This window comes from Salvia miltiorrhiza, chromosome 4 (genome assembly GCF_028751815.1).
Source record: "Salvia miltiorrhiza cultivar Shanhuang (shh) chromosome 4, IMPLAD_Smil_shh, whole genome shotgun sequence".
Lineage (NCBI taxonomy): Eukaryota > Viridiplantae > Streptophyta > Magnoliopsida > Lamiales > Lamiaceae > Salvia > Salvia miltiorrhiza.
This window is the reverse complement of record NC_080390.1, coordinates 32,840,379-32,854,026: the sequence shown is the minus strand read 5'-3', so window position 1 is coordinate 32,854,026 and position 13,648 is coordinate 32,840,379.

Here is a 13,648-nt window from a genome sequence, read left to right as displayed (position 1 = left end):
GTGATGGTTCCACTACATGACGAGAACAACATTATTGCCTCGTAACACTTGAACCTTGCAATCTAGTCACTAAACTGATTTCTCTTCATAACTTAAGCCCTGAGCTTGGACTATCTCATATTTCTTAATCACATACTTTCTTAACTGCGAGATGTAATATTCAGTGTATACATCCACAATCCTCCACTAACCATTAGTGCACTATTCCTGACTTTCGTGAATCCTTTCGTTTTTCTTATTCTTGAGGCGAGACACATTTTCTCACCAATATTCATTTTCATTTCGTGCTTTCATAATCCTTTCTTGCAATTCACACTTAACTCTTGATGCAACTACACAGCTTGATATTGTCTCCGGATGGTGAACAATTACTAAACCGAATAAGGCAATCACCAATCAGTACTTCATATTTAGTGGTGAAACATCTTATCTTAATTTCCAATTGATGGTACCATCATAAATCTTCACTAATTCGAATCGTCTTTGTTGTCTTACATTGAAATCTCTTTGCTCGAAAAAGCACTTCAAATTCTTGTCAGCTATAAGGACCTCACACTTAACTCCGTAGAGATAGTATCTCCAAATTTCCAACACGTGCACAACCACAACGAGTTCTAAGTCATAAGTCAAGTAATTCAACTTTGGGGCTAATGAGACATAGTGCTCAAGTTCTCTGAAGTTTAAAACAAATACTTGCTTCCTTTGAACATTCCTATTGATGGAGCTTTTGACACTTTAGCCGAAACAATCACCCTTCTAGTGTGAGGTTGTTGGCTCTGAGGCTGGGTTGGATCTTAAGTCTTATTCTAAAGTTCTTTTTCTATTCTCGAATTTTCTGTTGTTTTCTTCATTCCATTTTCTTTCCTTCACCACATCTTGAGGTGGTGTATATCCAGATTGTGTCGGAGTCTTCCCATTCTCCCTTAGTAGCAGTGATTCGATGGTGAGAGTCATGCTCGTTGGTTGCTCCTACGTAATATTTCTTTGGCTTGGTAGGGGAATTGAATATCTCATGACGCCATTCGTTTGCGAACTCCTTCACGCGTTTCTCATAAGTGTCCACCATATTTGGAGCACGTCCTGACATTTTATTGAAAACTCTATCATACTAGTTATCTGCCCTGGTTCTCCACTTGGGATTCCAGAAGTTGCTTTGTTTCTACCGACTATCGGTCAAAAGATAGGTTGATGCTTAGTGTATCTTTCTAACTGTGAGAATATCACCTTCTAGTACTTCGAGAACTGACAGCAAACTAAGTCATTCTAGTCATTACTGTGCTTATCGTGGTAAAATAAGATCTTATTGTGACAACTACATAGTGTGAATCTATACATTGGGATGACGCCCTACTCAAGGTCAAAATCCTAATTGACAATCACCGAGATCTTAGTTATATGGGCTGACCAGACCCAGCACGATGAATCACTCAGTCAAATGGGAGCTTCGCCCCCAATCATGTCAACTTCTTATCTCTTATAAAGCTCTAAGTCAACTTCTAACTTAAAGCACTTACTAATAAGTATTTCATCATAAGTTACTGATACCATGAAAGTCCATTCTATGTTGTTCTAGCCAAGCTATCACGACTAACATCATAATCATAAGCAACATAAGTTCTTATGTGAAAAACTTAATCTCACCGCTATTGAAATAGCTCAAGTGAATCCTTAGTCTTAAAGCATTGCCTCTATGTTGTAACATCTCTATGTTAAACATTTCTATCTTACCAGTCTTTACTTAAATCGATCAAGCGGTGCTATCACGATTAACATTCTCAAAGCATTCTTGGGTGGTACTCAAACGGTTTGTAAGAGGACCCATCATTCTAATCGTATAGGCAGCTAGCCTAAAACGACAACATAAAGCTTTTTCATTCATTCATACATACATACTTCTGTTTCTTTTGAAACCTTAACATATATGGACATTTAATGTCCCTTTCATGAAAACTTTGCTTATGCCGGAAAGATTCAAGGAATCTAACTCGACCATACATACATACATACATTGATTCGTTAAGGGCTCGGGTTGTCCCAAACACGAAATACATTCATTGAGTCGTTATGGGTTCGGGTAGTCCCAAACACGACAAAAAGCATTCACATAGCATCGTAAACATAAGGCGCACATTTTCTTGAAAAACTTTCATAACATCTGAAATACATATATGTATATTTTTGAAACTATTATTGTACCTTTGTTGCGGCAGTGTGACTGCGAGCTGAGGGTTACTGACATTCTTAGAAGTCTAGAGATACTATTCTAGACTCGACATCAAAAACTTATGGTTATCAGAGACATGAAAGGAAACTTATGCTCTATCTCATATTCTATCTCCTTACTTAACTTTATATAAACTCTCCACTCATCTCAAATCCTTAAGTTCAAGGATAGGTTTCAAGAAAATCATGGTTCTAAGTCTCGATTTGTCTCTCATATAAGGCTCTTCTAATCTCATTCAAACACATAGACAACACAATCACCTAAGGCCCATAAGAAAACACAATCAAACATTATCAAAACATGCTCTGTGTTTACACTGACTCAACTTCAAAATCTAACCTGTTCTGACTCCGACACCTCTTGGACTCGAGACTCATACCAAAAGAAAGGTCTTCGAGTCTAGTTTCATAAAAAAAAAGTAGAGTCAAAAACTCCCAAGTATTGTAGGAAATATGACTGTTTTACTACAGTCTACCATATTCGGCAGTTTTGAGCAATCGAAAACTTGGATTTTTGAAAATTAGTAAACGTTGTCAAACTGGGCTCAACTTTGGTGGATATCTAGCTAACACAATAAGGTTAATACCATAAAAATGTTGAAATCTAGATCACACAGGAAGCTACTGAAATGAAGGACTCTTTCTCCTGTTCTCTGAAATTCTCGGTAGTAATGTGCAGTTTAGGTTTTGTATTTTATAAAAAATAGTAAACGAAGTCCAAATGACTTGAAATTTTACCGGTGTGCTTAAGACTCATGTAGGGATTTCCTATAAAATTTTCAAAGCTATTAGACATCTAAAACCGTCGATCACAGTAGGTCAGTAGGCCTACGAAATTCACCAAAATCTCATCTCAAACTCTTAAATGCTCAACCCAACATCCCTTCAATGAAAACCAATCAAAGCTCATTTTAAACACATATAGCACTTGAAAACATTCAAGCACATTATAATACTCATCATACTCAATCTTGACTCTCTTCTTACATCATAACCTCAAATCTTAAGTAAAACATTTCAACGAACGCATCATTAAAATTCTCTTCTCATTTTCGTGCTCAAAATTACTCAAATACTCAAACATGATCTCATTTATCATATAAATCATTATACACATATAGATTCCTTTTTATCATGTAAACTAAACTCTAATGAAACTTCATGTATCATCATAAAACTCTTAATAAAACATGACAAACTTTCACATAATGGTCATAAAGCAATTAGACCTCATTTTATCAATCATCGACTTCTCAAAATATGAAAACTCAAAAACTCATACAAACTAAACTAAGTCAAAATTTCTTAGCCAACAAAAGACTTACTCAAACATAATTATACACTAATATCATGCTCAAATACATATATCTTAAGCCAAAATCACTTAAATAACACATAGGCAAAAAGTCCTGATTTTTATTAAAGTAAACTCTTTGAAATTTAATAAACACACATGATACCTTAATCCATTCATAGATCTATCAATCTTAGCCAATTAATCTCACATATAACCCATCAATTTACAAATTAGAGCATAGATACACATATCCCTAATTTTATTAAACTAACTCATATCAAAATCATCAATTGACATCATATACTCAATTTACTCCATCAATCATCATCATATACATCTCATGGACTCATCTTCATCATCTATTAATCATCTTAACCATTGACTCAAAAGTTCCCAATTTTGGGTAAACTAAACTCCATCGAACTTTCACATCTCAAGGCATATACTTCACACATAACATCATACAATCTAGATCTATAAAAAATAAGAATCACTTAAAACTATCGTAGACCAATTAACTTAAGTCCTCGTACTCGAACACTATATTACGATCTTAGCTTGAACTCTGAATTTCTATCATAATGAGTGGTCGATATCATTTATAGGACAAAGACTAATCTCAACTAATTACAATGAGACACAATTATACGAAGCCATAATTTGGGTAGTATACTACGTCAGTAGACTAACACTTCTTAGTCTTATCAATCAAGGGGATCTTATTATGACAACTCACGAGTTGCAAGGCTCAAACTCAACACAACATCAAAGCAAGGTGTTGTAGAAATTGTTCAAGAGAATCAAAAGAATGACCAGAGGGTATGAAATGATTAACTACTAGGTCGAAAGTTGAAACACATGGATTTTCAACCCAAAAGACGTCTACTGAGATTTGGATCATGTGGACTGGCCAGGTCCAACATCATCACCTCCCAGTCACACGGGAAACATCGTCCCGAACTTGGAGAGCCATGAACATACTATACATAACAAAACATAAGCTCATCATGACAACTAAACTTATCTTAAGGTTCCCTATCCTATTGATCTCAAACCCCAAACCTCTCTTAAGACATATACACACAGACATACGTACACAGGCGAAACACACTATTCTTAAAATCTATCGTATAGCAAAAGTCGATTCGATGTTCCGTCGCACTTGAACATTCGAACATAGAGACTATGGTTCAACCTTTGATGCAACGTTTACCTTGAATTCGTCGCGTATCGTCATTCTGTGCTTTTCCTTTACCTCGTACATATCTTTTCATTCCTCTTTGTAGTTCAAAAGAATCATTGTTTTCTTGAGGGAGCTGAAATGCTCTAAGTTCTCTTTCATTCTTCTACATCATCACCTTAAGAATCTAGATTGTAGAGATATCCTACTAACCTAGTAGTCTATGTTCTTTTTTTGAAATTGTGATCATGCAACTTATAGCAATCTATGTTCTCTGGGAAAACATATGTCAATTTTTCTATTATTCGTCTGATCATAACATCATAGATTGCGAAAATATGCCATGAAAGGCAAAACATTCAACATTTCATCATAACATGCTCTTTACATAAACATATTCATAAAACATCTTAGAACAATAACATCTTTAACACGTTGAACTACAGTTACCTTCTTTCCTTGATTGAGCACGATGCAATGGAGTGTTGAGCGGTGCCGTATAAACCCATGTAAGTCTAAAGAATCAAACTAGACTCGACTCTTTTAGAATAAGGTTTCTAGGGCCAGAGCGAACGAACCGCTCTGATACCATTCTGTCACAGCCCGCAACCCTTAATGACAATTTAGCCGGGGTTATGACTTGGGGTGAACAATAAGAAATGGAAATGGACAATTACTTAACATTAAGGTATATGAGAATGTCACTCATAGATAAGATGCTAGGATCATATATGATCATTTGGATACTTATAAAACATACACATGAAGGAGAACTGATTAAGGTGGGTTACCCAATAACACGTGTCACAATTTCATAACATAGAGTTATTCTAATCAAAGTGTTTTGTAGCGGAAAACGTGTGAGATATACATATGAAGATGTATACTCAAGGTTACATTTCTTGAAATGTCAAAGGAACACCCGCTCAACATCATTCCATTCCATCAGCTGCTCAACCTGCATATTTAGAAATACATGCAGGGCTGAGTATAAAAATACTCAGTGGGCACATATGCCTACTATGAAATATAACATGCTTCGTAAAGATTTAAATTGTCATGCCATCATAAGCAGTACAGCAAGGGGTTTTTCGCTAAAAAGGCCCAAGCTTACTAAATTCAGTTGTGATTCTTAAAGTTCGACTGCAGTCTAAGTTCTCTTGTAATCTATCATATCTGGAACTGTGTGCCGGAGAGGTGGCCACCTCTCACGGTCACTTGACCGGCCAACCCGCTAGATGACTCACGGTCACTGGTGTACACTAGCCCTGGCAGGATAGCTATCAACTGCTCAAGACCCGAATTCGATTGCATCATTGGCAAAGCCAAAGCAGATAGATATCATACTAAAATTTAAACATTTTATGGCAAGACAATACTTGAAATAATTTTAACTCAAAGATTTTGTCATGAAATAACTTGCTTGAACGTAACATTTAAACTCATTTGATATATATATGAAACTGAAATTAACAGTTAGATCATCTCATGCATTCATTCGTATAAGAGGCCTACGACACGCAGGGGATCTCTATATACGTATAGTAAAAGTAATGCCCACCTGATTGCAGTGTTTTGCTACTTAAGACAATGATTCTCTTTCCTTAGCGCGATAGGTTACTCAGACGCTTTTGTTTATTTGAACCTTTAATAACACGAAAACATGTGTTCGAGTGAATAATAGAAAAGATAACAATAAATGCAGTGAATCACTATTCACTCATTTCTCTAACTACCCATATTTCCTTAAACGACTATATCTAACTCATATACAATCGTTCTTCCTTTATCAAAATACTTCATGTACCTTTGAGGATGTAGGAAATTCCATTTTATATTATTCATTTATTTATCTATTATAAATAAAGAATAATTCTATAAACATAAAACGTTTTCCTTTTCCCCATTTAATAATGTCAATCACCAATATATATATATATATATATATATATATATATATACACATCAATAGCTCATTTATAAACTAAAAGTGATATTTTATCAACAATAAAACTTTAAAATCCTTAATAGGAATTATTTTGAATCATTTCCATCTCAACAAAACTGTATAGATTCAACTTCAACTAATAAACTGCTTTTACTCCGAACTCGTATGGAGTCGAATTTTATATCAATAGAAACCTCTTTGAGTCTAGTTTAATTGAAAAAAAAGTATGTTGAAAAAATCCAAGTAGTTTAAGAGATATAGCGATTTTCCCATCGCCTACCAGATTCGGCAGTTTCTGCCAACTGAAAGTCCAGATTTTTGAAAAATAGCAAACGTTACCTGAATGAGCTCAAATGTTATATGTAGATAGCTAACACATATATCTTCATAGAATAAAAATTTGAGAGCTAAATATCAACATATGGTTACTGAAATAATTAACCTAATCATCTGCCTCACGACAGTTTTAGTAGATACGGCAGTAGACTTCTCGAATTTTAAAAGGGTAGTAAACGAAGTTCAAATGATATGAAACTTTGTACGAATATTTACCACACTCCCATCTATACCCCAGAAATTTCCCATAATATAATAGAAACGGGAATGCATCGAAATAAGGGCGTCAACTTACCCTTGTCCAAGTGAGCACTAATGGAAGTTGTTCGCCGGGGGTTTTTCTGGTCGTCGTTCCGCGATGGGGTTTAGCCGCGAAGGTCTACGACTTAGTTTTCCTCGTGCGAGATAGATCAGGCTACACAACGGTGGTTTCTTGATCCTTTTTCGTCGTAAGGATAGTGAGAAATGAAGGCCGTAAGTTGGCCGGTGGCTAAGTCGGGAATTCGACGTTGGCCTCCGAAGGATATTGTGGCCTTTGGTCGGGAAAATATAGAGAAGGTTTCGGCCTTTCGATTGTTGGGTTTGGTAGCCTGAAGATGGAGGAACGAGTACACGTTCTCGGTTCAGAGCCTAGTGACCGGTCGGCGAATAAACGGTCCGGCGAAGGGAGCTCACTTGAGCTCTTACAACTAAGAAATTTAAGATAATGGAGTATTGCTTTTGCGGGAGTGAAATAGGTGTAGTGATGATACCAGTTGTTGGTTGTGTGTATCTGTAGGCTGCTATGGAGCTCTATTTATAGAGAGGTTGAGGTGGTTGGTGGCAGCAAATGTTGAAGAAATATTGCTGCCATTTTTGAACACCTTGGTGGCTGCCATTTTTGACAAAATTGTAGATTGCTGAAGATTTTCTCCTGCCATCTTTGAAAATTTGCTCTCGGCGTGATTATCTTTTCCTGATATTGTGGCTTTATCGGCTAGGTGCAGCTGCTTGTAGGGGAGATATTGCAGGTTTGAAAAAAATTGCTGCAGTAATGATGCGTTGAGGGGAAGGTGGAATAGTGTAGGGAATAGTGTAGTAAATAGTATAGTAAATAGTATAGGAATTGATGTGTTGGATGAAAAATCGAGACATACGTGTAGTGCCGTGATCTAGTTTCTCCTAGTTCCTGTAATAATTCTCCAATTCTCGTTTAATAAATACTCGTCGTATTTATATAAATTAAATCCTCAATCTTGAGATTTAATACGTGAAAGTCGGAATTAATTCGCGACTTAATACCTTAACACATATAACGCGAAATAATAAAATTATTATGCATATGATCTCAAGTTATAATTCTAGCAATTTGATTTAAATAACACGATTTATAAAATCGGTTATAAATCTAAATTTTCTAATAATATTGATTAAATCAATAAACTGGTAAAACAAAGTCTCAAACGTATAGTTAAACCAATAAATTTAATTATTGGTTTCATTCATGACTGAATATTAAATCGCAGCTCTGTATCTCTTATACAGACTTTTGCTGAAATAATATTATCTGAACAAAATAATCACCATAAATAATTAAAAGAATTTTATAACTAATGCACATATTTAATCTAATATGTATTTAAAAGAGCGGGGCATTACAAGCAATTTCACAGCTTCTTGTACAAACGTTTTTTCATCTCGATACAGGGAAAAAAGCTGATCCATCACAGAGGAGGAGGAAGCGGAATCTTCAGAAACAGAGGCCGCCAAATCAGAGGGCAGAGGAGGCACCACACCATACTGGGAAAAACTCCGGGTACTTTTGTTGGTGGGATCCCGCAGCCGGTTCACAAAGCCCGCCAGGGAAGCAGAGACAACAGGCGCATACAATGGAGCGGAGGGCACTGAAGCAGACCCAACCCCAAAGGCGAAATAGGGAATGGCCTTCTCCAGCACTGGATACCACCATTCTGGTTTTTTCGGAGAATTCGCAGGGATCCCCATCAGCTTATTTATTTCCTCATCATTGAGGTTATCCATCAGGGCATGCAAATCCAGGGTAGCGAGCTGCTCCGAGGTCGCCCCTGCCATTTCTAACGCCTTGGAGGCGGACTGCTGTATCACATAGGCAAAGAGGGGTTCGAAATCCTCCAGGTATTCTTGAGTCCGCTTGAAGGCCGCCAAGGTGCCTTCCAGCATCAACCCCAGAAAGTGTTGACCCTGCGGAGACAAGAAATACTCCAGGCGCTGATCTCGCGCCCCCAGGACGTAGGCACGATTCTGCGCTTCCACGAGTGTCTTCTTCCAATCACGCCGAGTCGCCTTGTAGGCTTCCTCATATCCAGCCTTGAACCTAGCCAGGTTCTCATGACTTTCCTTGGTTACCCTTGTTAATTCAGAAACCAGGGAGGACTTCTCCACTTCCGATTGGGCCAGCTGGGCCTTCAACTCAGCAATCTCTGCCTCAGCCTTACTCAGACGTTCCACCACCCCAGCGACATCATCATCACGCTTGGCGATGTCCGCCTGTTCCTCCTCTCTCTCTTTCTCTGACATGTCATAGTCGTGGATACACTTAACAGCTCCCCACATCCGAGCCTCCACCTGCAAGAAAACAAAATGGGTTTCGACAGAACAACATAAAAGGTTAGTAACTTCGTCTTTCTTTCTATGATAAAGGTATAAGAGACAAGGTACCTGAAGAGCCAACTGGCACAGCTGAGTAGCTAAAACCCCCCGGGGCAATTTCTCCACTTTCTCCTGGTCCTTTGAGTGGACGCGAGCTAGCAAGGCATCAATTAGCCCTTGACCCGACAAACTCGAAATCGGCCCAGGAACAATATCCTCTGGTTCTTCGGCAGAGGCCACAGCTTTGCCCTTGCCTTTTCCACCTGCAGAGGGGAGGGTCTTTAATCCACCGGCAGGCTTCTTCGCTGGTTCCCTACCCTTTCCCCCGGTGGAAGGGAGGACCTTCGAACCACCAGTGGACTTCTTCGCTGGCTCCTTAGACTGACCGGCCTTCTTCAGGCCTTCTTGTTTCTCCTTCTCCCCCACGGAGATCAGGGAACCCCTCTTCCTTTTCTTAGAAAGTTCAGTCAGGGTGACACCGGGGACCGAGTCAGGTGAAGGAACTTCATCAGTAATATCCACAATCTGGATATCCCTTTCACAGGTGCCAGAAGCACCATCAGTACTGGGACGCCTGCTCCTATGAACAAGGGCGCCTGCATCAACCTCTTCTACATCAAAGGGGGGGAGGCTTCCACATTCCCCTCTGGGATTTCTACCACAGGAGGGAGGGCGACCAGCTCGGCCCCAATTGGCTGTTCTGACGGGCCTGTTCCAGAAGCAGAACCCCCGGTATCATGCTCCCCGCTACAAGTGGGAGAAGCAATGGCAGGCAAATTGTCCCCACATTTCTTTCTCCAAGACATGTCTGCAATTTAAAACGCTACATCATTAGCATCCGGGTAACAAAAGTTAATATATTTTTCTAATTTATATTTTTTACCTATCGATTTCTTTGGATATAGGGGAAATAGATCATTGTGTGCCAGAGCCGAATTGTTCTCAACAAGATATTTACAATCTAAGGGCTGGGCCTCGTTCATAGCATTAAGATGAGCTATAATACTCAGATCACGGGTTGAGGGGGCGTCGGAAGAGGCTGGTTTATAAGTAGTGCGAGGGTTATGCCACTCCAGCTCCGAAATGTGATAATCGCGCCAAGTGCCGAAGAGGGTGCGCACATAACAGTAATAGCTCAGAAAGCCCTTATCAAGGGAATTTAGAGAGGAAAGAAAGGTAGTAGGATATTTGGGAAGACCAGCAAAACTATACAGGGGACTGCCCTGCATGCGAAGAGATTGGGTTTGACATAACAGTTTGGCGGTATCCCCAACACCGTGAGCCCGACATAGAATATGGAAGGCATATAACCTTCGGATAGCAGAGGGGGTGACTTGAAAGAAAGGGATGCGAAAATGGTTACAAACATCAACCAGAAGGGTAGGAGGAGGGAGCCTTAGGCCAGCATCTATTTGGGCTTTCCAGATGACTATCACCTTGGGATGGCGAAAGCTTTCGGGGGGTGTTGAACCTTTAGAGAAGGCTTCGAATTTTAAACCTTCGGGGTGTCGGCACTTACTCTTCAGTTTCTCCACCGCTGCGACACCAAGACGGGATTCAGGAACACGCTTGGGAGGCTGGGGTGTCTTTCTGGTTCTCTTTTTAGATGGAGAGGGACTCGGAGTAGCTTGGGAATTGTGAGAGAAAGAGGAGGAAGGAAGGTTTTCGAGTTCCTGGGGTTGGGGAGAAGAAGATAAAGAATTTTGAGAAGAAGGCGAGCGCGAGGGTGGGGGAGCGGAAGTAGAGGCCATTGTCGGAAAATTTCAAATCCTAGGGTTTCTAAACACACTCAATCAGAGCACCAACAAATTTCGAAACTACTTGTACCAAGCACAAAACTGCAGGAGAAGAAGAAGATGCGCGAATTACCTAGACCAGAGAAAGATTGATGATAAAACCTGGAGCGGAAGGGTCACAGGAGAATACGCCGGAACAGGAAGAGAATCGCCGGAAAATGCAGGAAAAAGAGTTCGGAAACTTGGAGAAGAAGAATAGTGAAAAATGGGAGTTCGAATCGACTAAGTAAAAATATACGCGGGCAACTACCAACATGCGGGATGAACGACACGTGGCATACGGAAATAAATCGACGGCTAAAAATCACTACGGAAAGGCGAAAAGATGCAAAGGCTAAAAAGTAACCTCGGGGTACGGGAAAAAGCACTATAGATCGGGCAGGCATTTAATGCAGGTGACGTCATCCATGCGGGCGAATCCTCTGACTAGTTGCACTATTCCAGAAGTGAACTAGCCAGACCAGGGGGGAGTGACAAAAACACCAGAGAGCAACTTACAGGACTTACCTGTATTTTCGTAAAATATTAGAGTGTTTATATCTTCATGATTTGCAGGGATCAGGGAAAACCAGCATAGTGCTGATCTTCACAAAACTCTACTGGTTGAACGTGAAGACTACCCGGTTCAACCAGACTAGAGGGGGGAGTGGTTGATGAGGAGTGATGTGTGCAGAGTAGAGAAAGGATACAAATCAGAGGAATCATCCTCATCAGAGGAGTCATACTGGTCAGAAGAATCATCCTCGCCAGAGGGATTTCATCCACCAGAGACAACTCATCCACCAGAGGAATGGCTCTTGCCAGAGGAATCGTGTTCGTCAGAGAAGTCGCCCTCGTCAGAGGAGTCACCTTCGCCAGAGGAGCCACCTTCGCCAGAGAAGCCACCTTCGCCAGAGAGGCCGTCTTCGCCAGAGGAGTCACTCTTCGCCAGAGGAGTCACTCTTCACCAGAGGAATCATCTTTCGCCAGAGGAGTCACCCCCGCCAGAGAAATGCTAGAAGGCGCGGGAAGAAATCCCGCGTAAAGACGAAGTTACTGTTATACCCTCCGACCACGCAAGGAGCATGCGTGGATAATGATTTTACCTTTTTACCCTCAATTGTAATCTATAAATAGACCTCAGCTCGTGTATTACATTTACGCTATCTGATACTTTTGAATATAACAGCTATTTTCCTCTAGTGCAAAGTTTCCGATCATTCACTTCGTCTTCTTCAGTCAATCGCACTAGGTATAGTTTATGATTTCACTTTGTAGTTTTAGGTGTTGGTTTCATAAAACACCAAATTCAATATTGAATTAAATGCATTTAATTTAAGTATTCAGTGATACATTTTATTAATGTATTTAATTTAATTCATTAAAATCACTAAAAATGCATTTAGAAAAAAAAATTGAAATTAAAAAAGCAAGGAGAAAGAAATTAGTATTGACAAACAATATGCATTGGTTTTCTTACGGAAAAAAAGGAGGTATGACATTTGTTTTATTTTATACTCCCTCCGCCCATGAAAGAACTTCCTAGGAGGGAGTGGCACGGATTTTAAGAAAAAATATTATTGAGTATATTGAGAGTAGATAAAAGGTAGTTGTGTATATTGAGAGTGGTGAAAAAGTGTTATAATTAATATTGAGAGTTGTGAAAAGTGAAAAGTAAGAGGATTATAAGTGGTGGGGTATAGTCCAAAAATAGGTAGGAAGTTCTTTTGTGGACGTCCCAAAAAGGAAAGATATGAAGTTCTTTCGTGGACGGATGGAGTAGTTAAAAGAGAGAGAGGGAGAAAAAGGGATATGGTATTGATTTTATTTTATGATAAAAAGAAGAGAGATGAGAACGAAAATTTTAAAATTTTAAATTTCAAATTAATATACCTTTTATATTTTAAATATTTTTCATATAAAATATACTCCATCCGTCCACGAATTAAAGTTACATTTCATGCTTGACACGAAAATTAAGAAAACTGAAATAGTTGTTGTGAGTGAGATAAAATGATAGTGGTTAAGATATTAGATTACTTTTATTAATCTTTCATTAGAAAATGCCTTTTACTTTATTGTTTTATTTTTATTAACATTTGTAAATTATTTTTGTTTTTTTTTCTTTTCTGTTTTGATGGACTTGGCACGGTTACCACGAGATGAAGATGTGATGATGATAAGTAGTAAAGTAGATAATAAGTGTATAGAATAGAGATAAATAGTAGTGCAATTTAAATAGTTAATAGTAATAGATAATTAGATATTAGGTAATAGATAAG